At 41.0% G+C, this 23,494-nt stretch overlaps 2 long non-coding RNA genes and 1 pseudogene across 2 annotated transcripts; 2 read left to right on the top strand and 1 right to left on the bottom strand.

Annotated features, from left to right (window-relative positions):
* Positions 1-983: 983 nt before the first annotated feature.
* On the bottom strand, positions 984-10,859 carry LOC120725111. Its single transcript, XR_005694053.1, has 3 exons — positions 10,496-10,859; positions 2,999-3,071; positions 984-1,273 (listed from the first exon to the last, which is right to left on the bottom strand). It is a non-coding gene; the product is annotated as an uncharacterized LOC120725111 (long non-coding RNA).
* Positions 3,340-10,206, top strand: LOC120725104. The gene is made up of 3 exons (XR_005694052.1): positions 3,340-3,695; positions 9,368-9,434; positions 9,573-10,206. It is a non-coding gene; the product is annotated as an uncharacterized LOC120725104 (long non-coding RNA).
* Positions 10,860-12,751: 1,892 nt separating the features above from the next.
* On the top strand, positions 12,752-19,356 carry LOC120722729 (annotated as a pseudogene).
* The last annotated feature ends 4,138 nt before the right edge of the window (positions 19,357-23,494 follow it).

Here is a 23,494-nt window from a genome sequence, read left to right as displayed (position 1 = left end):
GAACACAGAGGCTCTTCCAACTGCACTCTGCAGTGATGATGTGAGGGTGCTCAGGAATTCAATTATAAAGAGGTTCTCAGTGGAAATCTCATATTCTGCCCATTGTTTGGCTATGAGGACAGCATCATTATCAGATCTGTCACGGTCATTGAAAAAGTGCATCAGGTTCAGATACAGGGCTTGAGACAAGAGGAAACTCTCAAAAACACCACATGCTGATTGGCTGATGGATACCAAAAGGGACTGCATATGATTGGAGATGGTTTGTAGGGAAACTCCTTCAGATATCTCCAGAGACAGAGCACAGAGCTCTGTGATGAACACCTGAGTGTGCTGCAGAGTGCTGATGGATGGAGGAGCACGAATCCACTCATCAAACAGAAGTTTGTCCAGGACTGAAAGGATCTCACTGAGCTGATTCAGATTGAGATTTGAAACTGGGAGACTGCATTTCACTGAGAGGATTTCAAGTAGGTCATCACTGTCACTACTTGATTCACAGTAAGCTGCAAATTCATCCAGACACCCTATTAGAACATCTCGCTTGGACTCACATTCATCTAAGATGTAGCTGCTCAATTGTTTCTCAAGCTGCTCTTTAGCTTGTTGGTGAGATTCCTTTAGTCTTTGACTCAGTTTTTCTTTCTGTTGCTCCTCTCCTCTCCTCTTCTCCTCCTCTCTTCTCCTCTCCTCTTCTCTTCTCCTCTCCTCTTCTCTTCTCCTCTCCTCCTCTCTTCTCTTCCTTTCCTCTTCCCTTCTCCACTCTTCCTCTCTTCTCTGTCTTTCCTCTTCTCTTCTCCTTTCCTCCTCTCTTCTTCTCTCCTCTTCTCTTCTCCTCTCCTCCTCTCTTCTCTTTCTTTCCTCTTCTCTTCTCCTCTCCTCCTCTCTTCTCCTCTCCTCTTCTCTTCTCCTCTCCTCCTCCCTTCTGTTCCTTTCCTCCTCTCTTCTTCTCTCCTCTTCTCTTCTCCTCTCCTCTTCTCTTCTCCTCTCCTCCTCTCCTCTTCTCTTCTCATTTCCTCTTGATCTCTGATTGGCTTATTAAAGCAATAATCACACTCATATGCGTCATTGTAACCAACTGGTCTGTAGTATTCACCTCCATTAAACACATGTACGTGTCGCCCATGAATAGTACTTTGGTAGAAGTCATCAAATGATTTGCATGGAGGCAAGACTTTAAAACATTTGCAGCATCTCAGGGAGCTTCCCATGTTACTCTCCTTTGGTAATTCATTACCCATTTTTGATGTTTTGGTGTCTAGAAGAAAGGTTTCTAGAAGAAAAAAGAAAAAAAGAACAACTTAATGATCACAGACTACCCCAAGGCAGTGCCAGAGCATTTAGGCAAAAAGTATCACTCAAGCGCTGTTTTAGGTCATCTCCCAAGTCAGGATCCTGGGATCAATTGGGATAGAAGGCAGAGGCAGTGATACAGGAAACAAAAACGAGCCTGCCAAGCTGTTGAGTGAGAAAGGGTAAAGAAAACACTGCACAAACCTACACTGCCCAGCCTTTTCCTCACAAACGACTATTATTAACAAAAGGGATGAGCTGAGGCTACAGCTGGAAGATAATAGACTCACTGGGGACTGCTGCAGAGGATTTACCCAGCAAAACCCAATGCACTTGTCAATACAGAAACCAGAACTCAAAGAAACAACAGCAAGATGGGGGTCTTTCCCTTTATGTTAATGAAAAATGAGCAAATAATACTAAGACTGTGGACAATCACTGCTCTCCAGACTTAGAGTTTGTGAGATTTTTCTTCCCCGCGAGATTCAAGCTATTCTGACCACGGCACTAGATATAGCTTCCAATGCTAAATCTAACTCAGCCCTTAGCCTTCTACATAATGCCATTCACACCCACCTGAATAAGAAAGATGAATAAGAAGCAGCACACATTAAAGCTGACGTCTTTAATCGTGTGGACTTAAAAGTAGTGTTCCCCAAATTTCACCTGCATGTAAACTGTGCTACATCTGCGAAAAGGATAAAGTCTGCTCCAACATTAAACAGAGCTACTACAAAGCCTCACCATCACCCGCCTGGCTGGGCCAGTTGGACCACATATCCCTGTTTATGTTGCCAGCTTACATCCCCCCTCGGGAAATGAACCCCCCCACCCCGCCACATTTCTTAAACAAAAAAACTGTTAAGTTTTTTTTTACAATGTATAAAAATAAAACTGACACTTGTAAGACTTCATTAGAGGTGTAAGCATCACAGAAGGCACCTTTTTTTCTATCCTGCCTTTTTATAGCAGATAATCCCTTAAAAATATTCTGCACTAGATCAAAAATGGAAGAAAACCATGAATCAACATATGAACATTGCCTGACGCTGAACAAAGTTTCCGAGGTTTTATTAGAGACAGAGCTAAGCATTTTGCAATTTGGTATAATTTGTAAAAGTTTCAATTTCTCTGGTATTGAACAGCAGAAATTAGGCTTTCTTGTCAGAGGTCATCTTTGACAAAAGTAAATAAATAAATAATAGTGGGCGACAGTGCTGTAAAGAACAGTAGACTGGTGAAAAAGCTTGCACACAATTGCAGCCAGTGACATATTTACCAAAAGAATCTTTGAAAAAAGTGGGATACAGTAATATTGTTTTCCAATGGAAACTAAAAAACAGGTCACTGCCTATTCAAATACACTCAGCACTGAAGTCATTAGACTTAACCGAGTAATAAAACAGATTTGCTCCTGGGATACACTGCATTGGCTGTTGGAGTCTGGGGCTCAAGCTCATATGTGTGTAGAAGTAACAAAATAATTTCAATCAGAGTATTTAATCAGATAAATGTTCAGTTTATTCCAAAATAGAAAAGGCTTTTACTTTGAATTACATCTCTGCTCTCCTTGTAATATATGCATTCAAATAAAATAATTTGAATGCATATATTCTTAAATGAATAAATAAGATGTCATTAACACAGCAGTAGGCCCAGGCTATAACTAAACAATGGACACGCCATGCAGTTATGTCTTACATACTTGGCTTTGAAATGACGACTCTGGTTCAGTTTTGTTGAATTCCTATTTGCTTGTATCTATGAGGATGTAGAGACTGTGAAGAGAGAATGGGAAACTGAGAAACAACAAGGGAAAAGCAGAAGTGCAAAATGCTAACCGGTGTCTTATTTTACAAGTAATATCTTTGACAGCCCATGTTGCTCATATGCAGAGGAATTTGGCTGAAAGTCTTTTCTCCTCAGTGCATCTCTCCATCAGTATTTTCTAACTGTATCTTTGGGAAATATAAACATGCAAAACAAGTCCATCTAAACAACACCATGCAGCTCTGTGTGTCTTCATAGCTCCAAATTAGGTTAACTTAGTGTGTGTGTAACCCTGGAGAGTTACTAAGGGTTTTAGTGTGTTATGAGTGATGTTAGTATTTTGAGTTCACTGTTAAGTTTTATTAAGTTAAATTATTTTGTTGAGAATTAATAAAATAGAAGATGTCTATAATGTCCTGATGGTCCTTGAAGTATACAGGGGGAAGTACCGCCTCCTGCCGTTCACTGCGTAGCAGCTACAGATATCAGGAGAGAGGGAGAGGAAGAAAAGTCCGTTTTTTCCAAGTGGAAATCGTGGTTGTTTTTATTCAGTCGGATTGTACGGTGGAAATAAACTATCTGGAAATTGTTGTTAACCAGAAAGGAGTTTGTTACTGCTCGGATTCTTCTGGGTGAGTTAATTTGTTGTGAACAAGAATATTGTGAGTTTAAGCCACTAACGATGACATGCTAGCGGCTATCGCGGCTATTGCTATTAGCCATGTGGCTGTACATGTGTGAGTGTAAGACTTGTGTCAAGCCAGCCTCCAATTCGAGACTTGCAGTCAAGCAGCCTCCAGTTTGTTTTACGTTCCCTGTGTATTCAAAGTATTACGGGAATGGATGTGGAAACCGGATTTCAAAATAAAAGCCAACTTCGAGTGAATTAACAGATATGCTAAGAACATAATAACATATAATTTAGGCTTTTTTTTTTTACAAACTCTAATGTTAGATCTATATGACACAGCCTTGTACCCTAATTGTGCCCTGTCACTATCAAGGCCATCTTATTTTGGATTTCAAAGTAAAAGCCCTGTGAATCTTCATTTTTGAACTACTCTTTCAATAGCTAGGTTTCATTTGACGTAGACGTGACGTCGACGTAAAGCGCGAAATTTGACTGGCGGTCGGAAGTGAAAAAGATAAGCGCAAAATCACAGACAGACAGTACTCAAAATGCCTATGTCCTGTTGTGTTTACGGATGCTCCAGTAGGTCGACCCGAGAAACTGATAAACGGTATTTTAGGGTACCAAAAATAGCCCAACGAAGAGGAGAAAAATGGAAAATTCTAACCGAAAAACGTAGGAAAAAATGGATTTTAAATTTACGTTTACAGTCGGGAGGAGCAGAGTCTGCCAATGCCCGTGTCTGCAGCGACCACTTCGTCAGAGGTAATGTTATGTTTGCAAACGAACTTATTAGCATTAGGTTGTCGTTAAATTCTCGTTTACTTAGTGCTTTTAAGTTAGTAGTCTAATATTGACTTGATTGGGACTATAGGCTGCCCAAGTGCTTTGGATGACGAAGAGTCGGAGGACTGGGCTCCGACGGTCAATCTTGGCTACGAACGAAAACCCAGATCGGAATCAGTTCTCAAACGAGAGAAAAGAATGAAGCTTAAGGCAGAACAGCATCGATGTGCAGAGGCGATTTTGGATATGCAACAGAGTGTGTGTGTATGTGTGTGTTCTCATTGCAATAACATCCTACTTAATTAGGCTACTAACCCTGCCATACAATTGCAATGAGCTGCAATCACTTCTCCATCCTCCTTTGCAATTACCCAAGTCTTCAGAGGTGTCTCGTTAGACCTCTGAGAATGGTTTACCTTGAAACAAACAACTGTCACTCTAACGAAGTCCTAAGGATGTGGCATGTTTGTTGACGTTAAAGCCGCTACCGCTAACTGTTAGCGTGTTTAAGATAAAGCAATATAAGAACAAACACTCACCCTTGCAAACACCAAACTGTATCCATCACGGAGACGTTTTGTTCCAAGGTTGTGGACCCACCCGCTGACAAAAAAATTGTACGCCTCCAGACTCTTGAAAGCTTTCATTTGCTGCCTAGTGTAGTAAGAAGTCTGGAGGACCAAGTAGTTGGTGATATCCACAGCCTCGATAGTAGGCAAATCCTTTACTTCTGTGGTGTATTCGGACATTTTCAAAGAATACGGATCATGTCCGATATATTTTTTAACTATCTGTTTATATCTCTCCCGAGAAACGGGGTCTAAAGTTGCACAATAGCTGCTCTCCTGACTCTCCACAGTGTCCTCCATGTTTACTTCCGCCCTCCACTCAAAAATCGCGCTGCCTCCGCACGTCATCAGAACCACGTGACCGCAACCCAACTATTAGGGCTGCCACGATTAGTCGACTAGTCACGATTACGTCGACTATCAAAATCGTCAACGACTGATTTAATAGTCGATGCGTCGTTTGAAGCTTTGTAAGATCCCAAAAGACGCAGGAATAAGTAGTAGTATTTAAGAGTGTAATAACGGACTGAAACAGAAGATGGCAGCACTGCATATACAAGGATGCCAGCTGCCGTTAAACCCCGAAGAAGAAGAAGTAGCTCTGTCCCAGAATTCATAGCGCAGCCCAGCTCAGTTTCCAACAATGGCGGCAGCTAGTTAGTTTTAATATTACTCTTATTATTCTTTCTGGGTCACAAAATAAACGTTTAAGATATTTTCAGGCAAGAATGTAGCTGTGTAAATCTCAAATATCTGCTCAGTTTATCAAGACACTGCATATTTTCAAAAGCGCTCCGACGTTTTCGGAGACGTCTGTTACCCACTAGCTCGATAGCTAGCGGGGGCAAGGCTCACTAGAGCCGCTGAGAACACCGGACTCCCAGCAAATCGTTTTCAAACCCACCGCTGTCTTTCGCTACTCAGGTTAAACATATATAAGTCACTTAGATAACTTAAAAATGTTATTGTTTGGCTTTTTTAGTATTTTATTTGTTCCTGAGTGAATCGGTTTGGCTGAGATCAAAGTTATAGTTTTTACACAGCTGAATAAACGTCAAGCAGACAACTGATTATCAGAAGTGTGAGATGCTCGAGAATATACTCCGGTATCCCGTTATATTTTAGATAGCAAGAAGTTTATTAAACTTCACTGAACAATCTGCAAATTTCATTAAAATTTAATAAACTATCATCTTGTCTTTATTTTTAGTTATCACATAGCTTAAACACTTAAAGCTGTAAGCTAATGATAGTTATATAAGAGCAGCTGCTGCTGGTGCAACAAGCTGTACGTTTTACGTCCAATGGATGATGATCTGATTAGTCGACTAATCGCAAAAATAATCGGTGACTAGTCGACTATCAAAATAATCATTTGTGGCAGCCCTACTTTCAATGACTTAATAATGCTCTTAAAAGCAAAAGTCGTATTTCCAAATACTATTTGAACTTTATATCAACACTTTCCAACCACAGTCTTTTTCACAGTAATACCATATCAATATCAAGTCAGTCTGATTTTGCCTTTCATAGTAATGGCCCTTTGAAATTGCCAATATTTGACTTAATCTTCTAACGATTCAAAATGCTCTAAAATGAAAAATTCTTGTTTCCACAGGGTAAGTCCACTTTAGATCAACAGTATACAGACCCACAGTGATACCATATCAATATCAAGTCATTCTGATTTTGCTCTCAAAAATAAAAGCCTTTTCAAATTGTCCATAATTGACCTAACTTTCAGTGATTTCAAAATGCTCTAAAAAGGAAAATTCCTGTTTCCACAGGGTAATTCCACCTTAGATCAACAGTATACAGCCCCACAGTGATACCATATCAATATCAAGTCATTCTGATTATGCCTTCCAAAATAAAAGCCCTTTCAAATTGAGCATATACGACCTACTTTTTTAACAATTTCAAAATGTTCTTAAACAGAATTTTGCTATTTCCACAGGATGAATCCATGTTAGATCAACAGTATCCAACCCCACAGTGATACCATATCAATATCAATTCATTCTGATTTTGCTTTCAAAAATAAAAGCATTTTCAAACTGCCCATATCTGACTTATGTCAGATATGGGCAGTAGGCGTTGAAACATGTGTATGTAGAGGTTGTGTATGGTTTGCATGAACTCCAATTACTTAGTGGAAACAGTAATTGTCCTGTTAACAGCATCCGCGTTTAATTATTAAAAGTACCAAATGAACAATTATAATTCCGATACTGACGTGATAAAACTGTGGGGTTGTATACTGTCAATGTAGAGTGAAATGACCTTGTGGAAACGGCAACTTTGCTTTTAATGGGATTCTGAAGTCAGTGAAAGAGTGGGTCATACATGGACAATTTCAATGGACCATTACTTTGAAAGGCAAATTGACTTGATATCACCGTGATAGTGTGCACTGTCGATCTTGAGTGAAATTATCCCGTGGAAACAGCAATTTTCATTTTTAAAACATTCAGAAATAATTGAAAGAGTATATCACATATGGACAAATTTGACGGGCCATTAATTTGAAAGGCGAAATCAGACCAACATGATATTTACATGGTTTTACTGTCGGGTTGGATACTGTTGATCTAAAGTGGAATTATCCTGTGGAAATAGCATCTTTCAATTTAAGAGCATTTTGAAATCGTTAAAAGAGTAGGTCGTCTACGGGCAATTTGAAAAGACTTTTATTTTGGAAGGCAAAATCAGAGTGACTTGATCTTAACATCGTATCTCTGTGGGGTTGTATACTGTTGATCTAAAGTGGAATTATCCTGTTGAAACAGCAATTTTCATTTTTAGAGCATTTTGAAATCTTTAAAAGAGTAGGTCGTATTTTGGCAATTTGAAAAGTCTTTTATTTTGGAAGGCAACATCAGACTGATTTGATATTGATATGGTATCACTGTGGGGTTGGATACTATTGATCTAAAGTGGAATTATGCTGTGGAAACAGCAATTTTCCATCTTAGAGCATTTTGAATTCGCTCCAAGAGTAAGTCATATATGGGCAAATTGAAAAAGCTTTTATTTTGAAAAGCAAAATCAGACTGACTTGAAATTGACATGGTAACATCATGAGGTTGTATACTGTTGATCTAAAGTGGAATTACCCTGTGGAAACTGAAAGCTTCCTTTTTAGAGCATTCTGAAATCACTGAAAGTTAGGTAAATTATGGGCATTTTCAACAGGCCATTATTTTGGAAGGCATAATCAGAATTACTTGAAATTGATATGGTAACATCGTGAGGTTGTATACTGTTGACCTAAAGTGAAATTATCCTGTGGAAACAGCAATTTTCATTTTTAGAGCATTTTGAAATCTTTAAAAGAGTAGGTCGTATCTTGGCAATTTGAAAAGTCATATATTTTGGAAGGCATAATCAGAATGACTTGATATTGATATGGTATCACTGTGGGGTTGTATACTGTTGATCTAAGGTGGAATTACCCTGTGGAAACAGGAATTTTCCATTTTAGAGCATTTTGAAATCGCTGAAAGGTAGGTCAATTGTGGACAATTTGAAAAGGCTTTTACTTTGGAAGGCAAAATCAGAATGACTTGATATTGATATGGTATCACTGTGGGTCTGTATACTGTTGATCTAAAGTGGACTTACCCTGTGGAAACAAGAATTTTTCATTTTAGAGCATTTTGAATCGTTAGAAGATTAAGTCAAATATCGGCAATTTCAAAGGGCCATTACTATGAAAGGCAAAATCAGACTGACTTGATATTGATATGGTATTACTGTGAAAAAGACTGTGGTTGGAAAGTGTTGATATAAAGTTCAAATAGTATTTGGAAATACGACTTTTGCTTTTAAGAGCATTATTAAGTCATTGAAAGAGTAGTTCAAAAATGAAGATTCACAGGGCTTTTACTTTGAAATCCAAAATAAGATGGCCTTGATAGTGACAGGGCACAATTAGGGTACAAGGCTGTGTCATATAGATCTAACATTAGAGTTTGTAAAAAAAAAAAAAAAAAAAGCCTAAATTATATGTTATTATGTTCTTAGCATATCTGTTAATTCACTCGAAGTTGGCTTTTATTTTGAAATCTGGTTTCCACATCCATTCCCGTAATACTTTGAATACACAGGGAACGTAAAACAAACTGGAGGCTGGCTTGACACCAGTATTGTAAGGATTAAACTGTATGTTAGTTTGTTAGCTTCCTATGATGATGCATGTAAAGATTGTAAGTTATATGTATACTGTAGATGTTGATATGTTCCTATATCAATCCTTAATTGTGTTCATTGTGAGGTGAATACAGTTTAAAGAAAATGGGGTTATGTTTCTTTGTAGTTGTGCTACAACGCTTCACCATCGCCATTTTGAAGCTCCAGGAGAGCCCGTTTTATTGGTTACTTTGGTAAGAAGTTATCATTGTCTATGTTTTGGAATATTCTGTCGTTCTTTCTGTATACTGGAAAGGTAAAATGCAAATTTGTTAGTATGTATAAATGACTAAATATAGATTTTTGAATGTTATTCTGACTGTGTTATATAGGTCAGGTTTTTTTACTTGGGAGTACAGTTCAGTGATGATCCAGTCCAAAGATGGCGAGCCACCCCTCCAGGACCCTTGGGATGATTGTTTTAAGAAGAGAACTAAATTCTTTGGACGAACCGTGAACTGTACAAACTCTACTTAAGTGGTAGGACAGATTTGCACGTCATTCCTCCTTTGCACATCCTGCAAAGAGAATCCTCATTGCTGGACTCACACTTAAGGGTGTCGGCTGACACGAGAGAGAGACTGAGTCAAATCCCCCGGGGTTGTGTGTATTTTGTTTATTATTTTCCGTGACTTGGGCCCAATTTTTCCTTTCATGTACTGTTATTGTTTTCGTTGTATATATGTGAGATTCTTTAATTGTGAATACAAATTGATCAAACCAAGTTCTCAGAGCGTTTCATTAGTCATCCACTCTGCTCCAGTAGTCGAACCTCAGCTATTGGCCCAACACACAGGTAACCATTTAAATCTGTATCCCAAGTGTTGAAAGGGGTGTTACATGTGCACAGTAACATTATTGCCATCTGTCAAACAGACTATTTAAGCCAAATCTAGAAATGAACACACAACACACAAAATACAACACTTACTTTCTTGCTATGTCAAAATAAAAGCAATACGAAAACAACTTCTCATCATTAAGTTTTTTTTATGCTTTATGTGTAATAATGGCCATAACTCCTAGTAGTTAATAGCCCTACTTTATGATAACCTCTTGAAGTTAAGCTAAAAGTCTGCGCATAAATCACATTTTGACTGAAGAAATATGCATTAAAATCAGTCATTTAATCAAATCAAATTTGATTATTGAACACATATAAACAGATATGAAAGAAACTCCTTAGCTTACTCTGGATGTGCATGAAGTGTTCTGAAGTCTGCCACATATAAAATAACACATTTATGCTTTTCACCTGTCTCTTGGTGTGATTTCCTGCTGCCTCGACGTAAAGACAAAGGTACACGTCTTTGCTTCAGAGGATGTCCAACACCATCTGGGTTTACAGCTGTGTCATCCAGAAAACCACAGTTTGTGTCCCCATCGGAGCTTTTATTCTGTCCGTGAGTTTCGTTTTGAGTCGCTGTAACGGGACATGTTATGCTTTGTGCTTTTTTTAAACTTTCTGTTTATGGATGTGTTCACCAACTATTTATTTTTGGCTTTCAGAGTTAGTCATTTGAGCTGTTTGCAAAGGTCGAGGCATGTAAGAGCTTAGAAACGTGACACTGAAAACAAATGTTGACTTTTCCCCTGAATCATCATTGTGACTGGGGTTCACTAAACCTTAAACTACCAATGTAGCCTGACAGCGTGGTGGCATGGGAATAACACTCATTTATGATCCTCATTTATTTATAGATTAAAGATATTATCACTTGGACTAGTCCACCAGGCTCCTCTCACAGTGGTACATCCCACCTTCCCAATATAGAAAAGTTACGAGTTTCCGGAGAAATTTGTCACGGCCCGGAGGATCAGCAGGTCGCTGACCAGTAGTTTTGTCTCTCTCTCTCTCTCTCTCTCTCTCTCTCTCTCTCTCTCTCTCTCTCTCTCTCTCTCTCTCTCTCTCTCTCTCTCTCTCTCTCTCACGCCCTCTCTCTCTCTCTCTCGCCAAGGCGGAACTCACTGCGGGTTCACGCCCTTGGCCCACGCCTCTCTGAAGAGGAAACACCTGGGCCTCATTAGTGCAGCCGGCATTTAAGCCAGGGAGTGACTTCTACTCATAGCTGGATCGTTGTGTGTGACTTGCGTCAGTGCAGCCTAGTTCAGAGCAAGTTCACTTTGGCATTTCAGCGCATTCCTTCTAACATGTATATAGATCCCCTGGACCCGACCTTGTGTTCCCTGAGTGGATTCCTGTTTTGTGAGCGTTTGGAGAGAGACTGATCAGGGCTCGCAAAATCGCTAGCCCGACGTCCCGGGGCTAGTGATATTTCCAGTCGGGCTACCAAAATCTATCTCAGCCCTGCCCGTCGGGCTATCATAGGAAGTAAAAATATATGACAATGCCTTTGCTTTCTTTCGCAAATGTAGCTGAGTAATTAGCTGAGTCCTCATCAAAGAACAGTGCTCTTTAATGAATGCAGCACATAACTTTACATCGTAGAGGTAACAGGGAGACATATCGAGTTATCATATAGCCGTCTTAACTATATTCTAACTCTACAATTTCCCGACTGCACTTTCCTCTTATTTCACGACACCACCCTCTAGTGGTGCAATATGGTATAGTCAGACAGGACACAACATCACTCACTAGCTTACTCTTCAAACGTGGCACGTGAAATCTCCCGCAGCAAGCTTAAACGTGCTAGAGGTTGACTGCGCAGAGAATTTAAAAAAAAATAAAAATCTCTGGCATGTGTAAAGACAGATGGATTTACACAGGTATTTTAGTTCTGCTGAGCCAAAAAAGACAGGTCAGGATGAAGAAGGGACAGGCAAAGAAAGGCCTACCACAAAGCGGGAAAGTTATGATAAATCAGATTACGAGGCAAAAAGAAAGCGCAGTTTTTTGGATTCATGGACAAAATAATTTCTGTGGCTGGAATATGACAAGGTAAATAACATGATGTTCTGCCGGGTGTGTCGTGAGTTTCCCTCTATTGCTGAGTCGACAAGCGCCTTTGTTACTGGGACCAGTAATTTTAGGAAAGACCCCATCAGAACTCATGAGAAATCTCTGCATCACAAGAAATGCATTGGTGCTCAGTCTGCAGCATCTGTCCCAGAACAAACACCAATTGCAAAAACCATACTAAAAATAAACCAAGCACAACAAGAAGTCCTGAAAAAGCTGTTTAGAACTGCGTACTATGTTGCAAAGAGTGAACTACCACTGGCAAAATTTAGCAGTCTTTGCAAACTTCAGAAAGCAAATGGCCTAGATCTTGGTTCCACTTACCTCAATGACCATGCTTGCAGAGAGTTTATTGGAGCAATAGCACAAACTTCAAGAGACCAGATTGAAAAGGAAATTCAAGAAAGCAGGTTCTTATCCATTCTTGCAGATGGCAGTACAGACACTGGTATAATAGAACAGGAGTTGGTTCACGTCAGGTATGTGAGGGATAATGGTGACATAGCCACATACATGATCAAATGTCAGCCAGTCAAGAGTGCAAATGCTGCAGGTATTTTAGAGGCTATTGATGAAGCAGTGAACACCATGGGTATCAGAGAGGACACATGGAAAAAGAAAGTAGTGTGTGCAAATTTTGATGGTGCTGCAGTGATGATGGGTGAGAAAACAGGAGTAGCTGGGAGACTGAAACAGAGGATACCCCACATCATAACAATCCACTGTGTGGCACACAAACTAGAGCTAGCCGTGCTGGATAGCGTGAAAGGCTGTGAGTACCTGGTGAAATTTGAAGATACACTGAAAACCATCTTTAAGATGTACTACTATTCCCCAAAGAAGCGAAGAGAGCTGACAGAAATAAGTGAACTGCTAAATGAGAGGCTGGCACATTTCAGTGGGCTGAAGAGCACACGGTGGCTTCCAAGCCGGCTGAGATGTCTAAAGGCTGTGGAAAAAAATTACACTCCCACTGTTGTTCATATGGAGAACATGGCAGAAGGAAGTGATGTCAAAGCCGAGGATGCAGCCAAGGCTAAGGGGGTGGTGCAGGAGATGAAGACTGAGAAATTTGTTCGCTTCCTGCATTTCATGTTGGACTACAGTACCATCTTATCCAAGTGCTCTACTGATTTTCAGCATGATAACCTAAACATCACACGAACAAATCAGTTAGTTGAGAGCACAACATCACGCTTACTCAGCCTAAAAACAAAACCAGGAGAATATCAGAAAACCTTGGACACAAAGTTCACAGCGAACCAGGATGGTAGCATTTGCTACTGTGGAACTCGGCTAACAAAAAGTCAGCGACCTGCTAGAAGAGGTGAGGGAACAGACAAAGACACCTTTGGTGCAGAGATCCAGAAGATTATTGACAACACAGTCAAGTACATGGACAACAGATTTAAAAAATCTCCATGAAAAGCCTCTCTCTTGTTTCAAGGTTTTTGACCCTTCCACTCTTCCCTACCCCAGAGAAGAACTAGCAAATTATGGGGATGAAGAGGTGGATTATCTTGTCACACATTTTGCCTGTTTGCTAGATGCAGAAGAGAAAGAGAAAATTCCACAAGAATGGATGGATCTAAAAGTGTGGCTTGCAGAACGCCGGGGTCGCAAAGTAGATTGCTTGTACAGAGATCTCCTCTCTGAGAATCCAGAACATCTCTCTCATATCTTGTTGCTGGTGAAATTAATGCTGACACTTAGTCCATCGACAGCCATCTGTGAGAGAGGATTTTCTTGCATGAACAGAGTGAAGACAACACATCGTACCTCTCTACACCCTGAAACACTGAATGACTGCATGCAACTCTCCATTAATGGGGAAACAGTTGAATCTTTTTGCCCTGACAAGTCGATTCGTTTCTGGATGTTTTCTGGAAAAGGTTCAAGACACCTGGATCATAAAACCCCGACAAGAACAAAGAGCAGTGAAATGGAGGGCAATGCACAGGAAGAGAAAGCTGATGAAGGAGATGCTATGCCCTCAACGTCGAGTGGCATTTTCTCATCCGAGACTTCAGTGGAAATTTCAGATTCAGGATCTGACACAGACTAATTCATGTTCTACACAGTTCTAACAAGTTCACAGAAAATTCTGTTTAATTAGAACCAGATATTTGAGTTGATTGTAATGTTTACACAGTTGTTGTAATTTGTGTTTTAACAATTTTTTGATTGATGTTTTGTTTCCTTTACAATATTATACAATAAAAATAATCTTTTTTTATTCGGGCTACTCAAATTTATTTCGGGCTACCAAAAACTAAAGAGCTACCAGGGATTTTAAAATTTTGCGAGCCCTGCTGATCGCAAGTGTCTGAAGAGGCGCGAGTTGGTTTTTTTTTTTTTTTTTTTTTCCCCCTACCTGGATTCCCCGGAGCCTTTTCCCTTTCACCGTTTGGTATATAGCATCTCACCTGCATTTTGCATTTGAGGTTAGTAGCTGCCACATTAAATTCCACATTAAATTTTGTCCATGACTAGCTTTTGGGGCAAGAAACTGAAAAAAAATTTTAAGTTACTGCTGGAAGGTTCAGTATACTGGCTTTTGGTGCAGAAACACTTTAAATTATTCTCAGCTGAGCCCGGAAGTTTCTGTGTATGTTTCGGCACATGAAATAAAGTCTGTGTTTCAGTGGGTGAAATATAAACACGGTGAAAGTGATGGTTAATGTGTGAATTAGAGGCCATTAGAGCGAAGAGAAGAACTCCACCATTGTCTGGTCCCAAATCCAGGATGAGAAAGGAGGAGGGTTGGGCATCGGGGCTAGCAACCCCACCTTTTAAAAATAAGCCATGCTACAGAAACTGCAACAACAACAACAAATACATCCCAACAACTGCCTGGAATAGAAGTCTCCTCTTCAGCGGGGCTCATAACGCATGCCGGTGAAAGCCTTCCGGAAGCCAGCTCGCCGATAAGTCTTCTTACGACTAAGGCCAAGACCAGGATAGAGACCTGGAACCTCAGAACCCTGTATGAAAGTGGCAAGTCAGCACAGGTGGCCAGTGAGATGAGAAGATACAGACAGCATCAAGGTTCTTGGACAATGTGAGACCCGATGGAATGGAAGCGGCCAGAACAGACTGTCTTCAGGCGAAACCATAACCTACTCCGGGCACGAAGACGCGGACCACGGTCATACCCAAGGAGTCGCGCTACTGTTGGCATGGGAACCCGTCTCACCAAGACTAATGATAGCCAGGTTCAACTCCAAGGGCAGGAAGATCACCATCATCCAGTGCTATTCACCCACTAACGCAGCACAAGCAGAAGAAAAAGAAGACTTTTACAGTTTCTTGCAATCCCTTTTCGACCGGACTCCAAGATGAGACATAAAGATCGTCATGGGCAACTTGAATGCGAAGGTGGGAGGCGACGACACCGACAGAGAACTCATCATGCGCAGACACGGCATAGGCACCTGCAACAAGAACGGAGAGTTGTTCACAGACTTCTGTTCCTTCAATGACCTAGTCATAAGTGGCACCATCTACCCAGACAGGAAGATCCATAAGACCACTTGGACTTAACCAGATGGGAAGACCACTTCACCATCGTGGCTCAAGAGTTGGCACTTCATCTTGTAATCGGAAGGTTGCCGGTTTGAGCCCCGGCTCGGACAGTCTCAGTCGTTGTGTCCTTGAGCAAGACACTTCACTCGTTGGCTACTGGTGGTGGTCAGAGGGCCCGATGGCGCCAGTGTCCGGCAGCCTCGCCTGTGTCAGTGCGCCCCAGGGCAGCTGTGGCTACAATGTAGCTTGCCATCACCAGTGTGTGAATGGGTGAATGACTGAATGTAGTGTAAAGCGCATTGGGGTCCTTAAGGACTAAGTAAAGAGCTTTACAAATACAGGCCATTTACCATCGACCGCAATTGGAGACGAAGTATGCTGGACGTCAGAGTAAGGCGTAGCGCAGATGCAGCCTCAGACCATCAGTTGCTAGTGGCAACACTGAAGACAAAGTTGAGATCCCTCTGTGACTCTTCAGGAAGACCACACCATAAGTTCAACATACAGTTTTTTAAAGACGGCAAGCAAGTAAAAGAGTTCAACTGTGAAGTCAGGAACAGGTTCGAGGTGTTGCAGGATCTGGTCGAAGAAACAATAGAGAGCCACTGGACAGAAATAAAGAAGACCTGGAAGGCCGTTTGCACCAAAGTCCTGGGGAAGAAGGAGAGGGAGCAGAAAGAGTGGATGACAAAAGAGACATGGGAGAAGATAGAGAAGAGGAATGAGGTGAAAATTAACAGATGTCAAGATCAACAGGAGAAAACAGACAGGAGAAAACAGACCTCAGAGCACAATATTGGGAGGTGAACCGAGAAGTGAAGAAGAGTGCCAGATGGGACAAAAGACAATTTTGACACAGTATGACAGAAGAGACAGAAACAGCAGCCAAGGAGAACAACATGAAGAGAGTGTATGAGATCACCCGGACCTTGTCAGGAAAGATTTTCAACCCAAGTAAGCCATTTAAGGACAAGAATGGGAAAACCATCACAAGTGACGAAGAACAAAGAAGAAGATGGGTGGAACATTTTGAAGAGATCCTGAATCGACCACCACCGCAAACAGTTCCCGACATACCACTAGCAGAAGAGCCCTTCTGTATCAACACCAATCCACCAACCAAGGCAGTGATCACCAAAGCCATCAAGTTCTTGAAAAATGGAAAGGCACCAAGGCCTGACGGCATCCCTCCAGAAGCTCTCATGTCAGACACGGCAGCAGCAGCGGCGATGCTACATCCGCTCCTAGTGAAGATATAGGAACAGGAGCAAGTAGCTGCCGACTGGAAGCTTGGGTACCTGGTGAAACTCCCCAAGAAAGGCGACCTATCCCAGTGCGGCAAATGGTGAGGAACTATGCTGCTGTCCATCCCAAGCAAGGTGTTGACCAGAATCATCTTAGAGAGACTGAAGGAGGCACTATAATAATAATAATAATAATACATTTTATTTGAGGGCGCCTTTCAGAAACCCAAGGTCATCTTACAAAAACACAATTAATAAAAGGAACAATAGTCATAAAATACATAAAATAAGTTAAAATTACAAAACAGAGCGTGACAACAGATAAAATCAGCATTAAAGCGAATAAGCCAGTTTAAACAGATGTGTTTTGAGCTGTGTCTTAAATACGGAGAGGGAGTCAATATTTCTTAGTGCAGGAGGAAGAGAGTTCCAGAGCCGAGGAGCAGAGCGACTGAAAGCTCTGTTCCCCATAGTGATAAGGTGTGAGGACGGAACAGTAAGATGAATAGCAGATGATGATCTGAGAGTGCGGGAAACAGTGGTGATATGGAGCAGGTCACACAAATATGAAGGAGCAGATTTATGGATACACTTGTATGCAAGAAGTAAGATTTTAAAATTTATCCTGGCTTCTATGGGCAACCAGTGAAGCTGCTGAAGAACTGGGGTAATATGAGCACTTAACGGAGTGCAAGTTATGACCCGAGCTGCAGAATTTTGAAGAAGTTGGAGTTTATGAAGGGACCTTTACTGGTCCCTTTACTGGAGCAGGCAGGATTTAGACAAGACAGATCATGTACAGACCACATCGCTACTCTGCACATCATCATCGAGCAGTCTATCGAATGGCAGTCTCCCTTGTACACAACCTTCGTTGACTTTGAAAAAGCCTTTGACAGCGTCGACAAAGCGACCATGTGGAAACTGATGCAGCACTACGGAATCCCGCAGAAGCTCATCAACATCATCCAACAGCTTTATGAAGACTTGTCCTGCCAGATCATCCACAATGGAAAACTGACCAATCCCTTCACAGTGAAAACCGGAGTGAGGCAAGGCTGCATGCTGTCACCAACAATCTTCCTGATCGTCAAGGACTGGATCATGAGAAGAACCAAAGAGGGCAGCAACACCGGTATCCAGTGGACCCTCACCAAACAGCTGGAGGACCTGGATTTTACAGATGACATCGGCCTTCTGTCCCATAAGCAGCAACATGCACAGTCCAAGCTTACCCGGCTCACTGAGGAGGCAGAAAAGACCGGCCTGAAGATCAATGTCAGAAAAATGGAGGTGATGCGGTTGAACAACCGACAAGAACATCCACTGCAGCTACAGGGAGAAGACTTGGTGGAAACCAATCACTTCATCTACATAGAAAGCATAGTCAACAGTGATGGCGGCGCAGATGAAGACGTTAGGAGCCAGATCAACAAAGCAAGGCTTGCATTCAACACCCTGCGACCCATCTGGAACTCCAAAGCCTTATCTCAGTGCAGCAAGATCCGCATCCTCAATACCAATGTGAAAGCAGTCCTCCTGTATGGGTCTGAGTGGTGGCGGGTGACCAACACCACTACCAGCAAGATACAGATTTTCACCAACAAGTGCTTGTGACACATCCTCAACATTAGATGGCCTGAGAAGATCTCAAACAAAGACCTGTGGAAGAGAACCAGCCAGAACCCGGTTGGTCAAGATATGAAGAAGAGAAAATGGGGCTGGATAGGCTACACACTTCGAAAACCACTCGACAACGTCACAAGGCAAGCACTGGACTGGAACCCACAAGGGAAAAGGAAAGTGGAGAGACCCAAACAGACATGGATAAGATCTGTCGAGAGGGAAGTGAAGGCTGCCAGAATGACGTGGACCCAGCTGAAGAAAACAGCCCAGAACAGAGTCCGTTGGCGTGGTGCTGTTGCGGACCTATGCTCCACCAGGTGTCTACAAGAAAATTGAGAGCGAAGAGACTTTTGCTAAGATAAACAGATAAACAACTAGTGGGCCTTGTGGATTTTGTTCTGGGAGTGGTTTCCCCACCGGTAGTTCGGACGCAGCCCGGAGGTAACTAGGGTAGCAACCTTGGGAGTAGGACCCCTAAAACGCTTTGTTCATGGTTTGGCAACCCTCCTGTCTTTGGACGCAGAGGCAGGCCCAGCGGTGTCTGGTGGTCTGAGGTGGCAACTTGAAAACTGAGGACTCTTGCATTAGCGCCAATATAAACAAAGAGACTGCTGTGTAATCACGGGTTTATGTTTATTCCGGTGTAGAATAAGAGACTTTTGTTAAGATCTACAGGTTGAATTCTACAATAGAAAAAAGTGTTAAATCACTCGCTTCAGCGGTAGAAATTGTTGTGTGCCTGTCTGTGTTTCTCCTCTCCTCCTAAAGGAAGTACGTGTATGTGTGAGCTGAGCTAGCGTGAGCAACTTTTGTTTGTCTTTTGCTGGGTTGTTGGCTCAAGGGGAGCTGGAAACGGTGAGAAAAGCCATGTCTGGGTTCCATTCACTGAGCCGCTGAAAGATTTTGTCACTTATACAAAAAATGGAGAAGTAGAGCGAATGTGCGCTTGCTAGAGCGTAAGTGTGACTGAGGTAAAACAGGAAGTGTGAGAGTGCCTGAGTGAGTTTCAGAATAAATGACCTATGCAACGTGGCATTTGCCCAGATGTGAATAGGATCTATTTTGATTCAGTGTGAGTGGGATATCTCATGTGAATGCTGAATTATCCAAGTAATTTGTGAGTGTGTCCCCTGTTCTTTTGTTTAATTAGGTTCTTAGAATAGTTGTTCATTTCATACTGGAAAATTATTATTGGGTTTTAAATACATTACCTAACACTCTCTGAATAAAAAGTGAATTTCTGTTTGGGTCTTTTGTCAAAATGTTATGCAAAAGTTAAAGTAAGTACATCATAGCCAGATAAATAAGTTCAAGCATACAATTGAGGAGCTTTTACGAAAGCCAGAGAGTGGAAAACAATCTTTTAGTACACGACTTCAAAGTAATAAATGATCACATTCGCATTCAAATTATTTTTAAATTAGACTTTGTTTTGTTTTCAATGATCACAGTTCCAGTTATTTTCTAAAATTAGACCTTGTTATAATTTTAATGATTCTGAATGTTCCTGAAGTTCTAATTTAAATTGGACTTTGTTTTTATCTTTATTTTTAATGATTTTAATTTATTTAATTAAACTTTGTCTTTCCTGACAAAAGAATAGATCTTTTTGAAGTTATAGTCCAAATTGAAATTTGGTTTTGGTTCATAAATGTAAAGGATTTTGAAGTTAATTTCATTTGAACTTTGTTTTGTTTTGATAAACAATCTAATATTTATGAAACAGTAAACACCATTGGCCGTAGTTTTTATCTGATAGGGTGAAATGTTTCTGGAAGGTGGATGCTGAATTGAACCTTGTTTCTGCCCAATAGACAATTTGATGTTTTCCAGGGGCATTTTAGCCCACTTTTGGGCCCCCCCCCCCCCAAAATGAATCAAAGCACCCCCAAATATTTATTACTTTTTTTTGACAACATTTGCTGTTTGTGTGACACACTACTAAAAATATAAAAAGCATACAGTATTTGGTTGAGACGTAATAGTTTAACAACAAAAGTATAGATCTCCCCCCCCCCCCCCCCCCCTCCCAAAATGGTTTGTTCCAGCTCACCTCTTCCCTACTCTGGCTCTAGCCCTCTTGCTGCCAGAGCAATTGTGGCTGAGACGCAGCGGAGCGGAGGTGTGAGTGCCTGGCTTGAAACAGGACATGTTAGCTGCATTTAACCTTCAGTTACTCTTTATATAATTAAGTAGGAGTCAGACCATGTTTCTTTTTAGCTGAAAAACATTACACCCAGGTAACCTGCAGTGTTGAAAATGTGTTTTCCAATAATGTTTGCTACCCTACAATTCGTCCTACTCTGTAGTAAAATCAGCGACATTTAACTGTCCTGTTGCTCCCACTGAAATTTACATAGCCTATTTAAAATCTAAAACTTAAAATTGTCCGTAGCCTACTGTTGTTACCACTGTCCGGTTTGAAATGGAATGAGAGAAGCTGATTATTTTGTCATATGTGCATGTGCCGATATTAAACCCAAGACCCATATTCAAGTCCAATCCTCCTAACTTTTGGTGGCGCTGTCACTTGGTGTTCACTCTCTCTGCAGTAGAGTATCACTTCCTGTTCCTGCTCAAACACAGTGGTGTTTTTGAGTAGCTTATGTGCTTAGCAATTTAATTAAAAACTTTTAAATACATTCTTTTTTCATAGTATAATCTTCACTTGTTTCATCCGAAATACACTTCCTGTGTAGTCACTACCTAATTTATAGCCAAAGTATTCACTTACTCAGAGGTGGGTAGTAACGAGTTACATTTACTCCGTTACATTTACTTGAGTAAGTTTTTGAAAAAAACGTACTTTTTTTTTTTGTACCTTTTTTGCACAATACTTTTTATTTTTACTTGAGTACATTTGTGAAGAAGAAACGGTGCTTTTACTCCGCTACATTTGCAAAATTCAACTCGTTACTTTTTAAAAAAATAATTAGTTTAACACATTAGATAACATGGCGCCAGTGGAGTTTCCGGTAACTTTTTTACCAATCAGATGTGGCCATGCAGTCACATGACCAGGTTGAAACTGTGGCGGTCAGAGCCTCCCAAGCGTTTCAAAGTAGCGGACACACGGAAAGAAGAAACACATGAAAACATGGCAGAGCCAATTGTCTACGCTAGAGCTGAAGAGGATGAACACCATTGGCCTCATGTACAAAGAATGTTTCGCTTAAAAGCAGTACAAAAGAACAGCTATGTCTTCAGTGTCGGTGTCTTCAGTGAGAGCCAAAACAAACCAAATTTTCAGCGTGAAAAAACTCAGCTCATGTAACCTGAGGAAACGGTAAGTTTTCTCTTAATATCTTTTTAGCTGTGGTTAGCTGGATGTCAGTCTTATGTTACAGCAGCTGTGTCGAGCTTGAGCTGCGAGTCATATTTTCGGCGTGAGATAAGTTTGTGGGTGTTTTGTGCAGCTTCGGCTGTGCTTTTAACTGCTCACTGGTTAGCTAGCGTGAGCTATAAGCTAACAGCTAGCCTGGTTAATGACGCTAGAGTTCAACACGCATGCTAACAACTCGTCTCTACTGCTTTAACTTTAAAAACAGAAGGCAATACTGCGGCTGACAGGGTTTATTATGTGAAACAGCAGCTTGTTTAGTTTAAACAGTCTGTATTAAGCTGGGCAAACACTGCGATTTTTTTTTTCAGTCGCGCTATTCAGCTCCTGCTCAAACTGTACAATTGAATCTCAGGGGTTAGAAGTTCATAGGTCACGATGCACTATACGGCCTAATGCTCTGATGCAACCTGAGTGCTCAAACTGTGTGTGTTGGGTCTGTCTAGCACAGGCCCACCGCTGGAACGAGACAATTTAAAAACACAGCAAAAGCATTGAACAACAAGTGGGCAAAGTTCTTCGTGTTACTCATGCATGAGGGAGACCTGCCTGGAGCCAAGTGTCGTTCCACCACTTGAACTCCGTCAGACTCTCAGCCAGGTTCCCCATAGCACTCCTTTTATTGTGGTTACATGAATATGAGAGAGTGATATTATACCCCTTATGTCAAAGTGAGTGATTTATGGCCCCCCAATAAAGTTTTATGGCCCCAGGAAGTAATAAAGTAATAAAGGAAGTAACTAAAATATGATATTCATAAAAAATATGATATTAATAAAAATATGCTAGTTCATAGCTCATTGCTTTTTTCCCCCCTAAAAACAACTAATTGATTATTTAGATACTTTCTTATATATCAAATAGCATTCTTTAATTTTTTTAAGCCATTAAAAAGTTTTTACTTTTTATGCTCAAAAAACGCCATCTGGTGGCGGGTCAGTGTGTCTGGGTGCGCGGGGGCGCGCCCGTGTCTCCGGACCGTGCTCTCTCGAGCTCCGTGCTTATGTGTTTAAAAATCTGTTAAACCATATTAAAATTGTTTAGTTAAACTTGTGCTTTTGTAACGTTCAGTATGGCCACAAATACAGGCTGCATGCCTTGGGGCAAAACTTTATTTCAATTTATATGCATTTGTAGATTTAGAATAAAACTCATAGTCACAAAAAAACTCTCGCGATCCCCTAACCCTCCTTAGACACATAAGCAGGGAAAACTCCTTAAAAAACCCTCCGCGTTTTCTCCAAAACCCTAGAATAACTTGTTAGGTACCCCCTCTATTCCCAAAACCTTATATTCGATAACAGGGAAATCCTGAAAAAATCCTTAGTCTTTTTTCTCAAATTCAGCGCCCCGCGGCTCCCCGCCCACCGATCCTCCACCGAGCAAAAGGCAAAACTCCTTTAAAAAAATCCTCCGCGTTTTCTCCAAAACCCTAGAATAACTTGTTAGGTACCCCTCTATTCCCAAAACCTTATATTCAAAAACAGGGGAAAAATCCTTAGTCTTTTTTCTTCAAAACCATCCCTCTTACTAGCTACCTCTAAAATTCTATGCAGAGTCTAAGTTCTACCTCGCTCTTAATCGCACCGACCCGCA

The sequence above is a fragment of the Simochromis diagramma genome, unplaced genomic scaffold (assembly GCF_900408965.1).
Source record: "Simochromis diagramma unplaced genomic scaffold, fSimDia1.1 OVJJ01000205.1, whole genome shotgun sequence".
Taxonomy (NCBI): domain Eukaryota; kingdom Metazoa; phylum Chordata; class Actinopteri; order Cichliformes; family Cichlidae; genus Simochromis; species Simochromis diagramma.
Note: the sequence above shows the minus strand (reverse complement) of the source record. Positions and strands in the feature narration are given on the sequence as shown.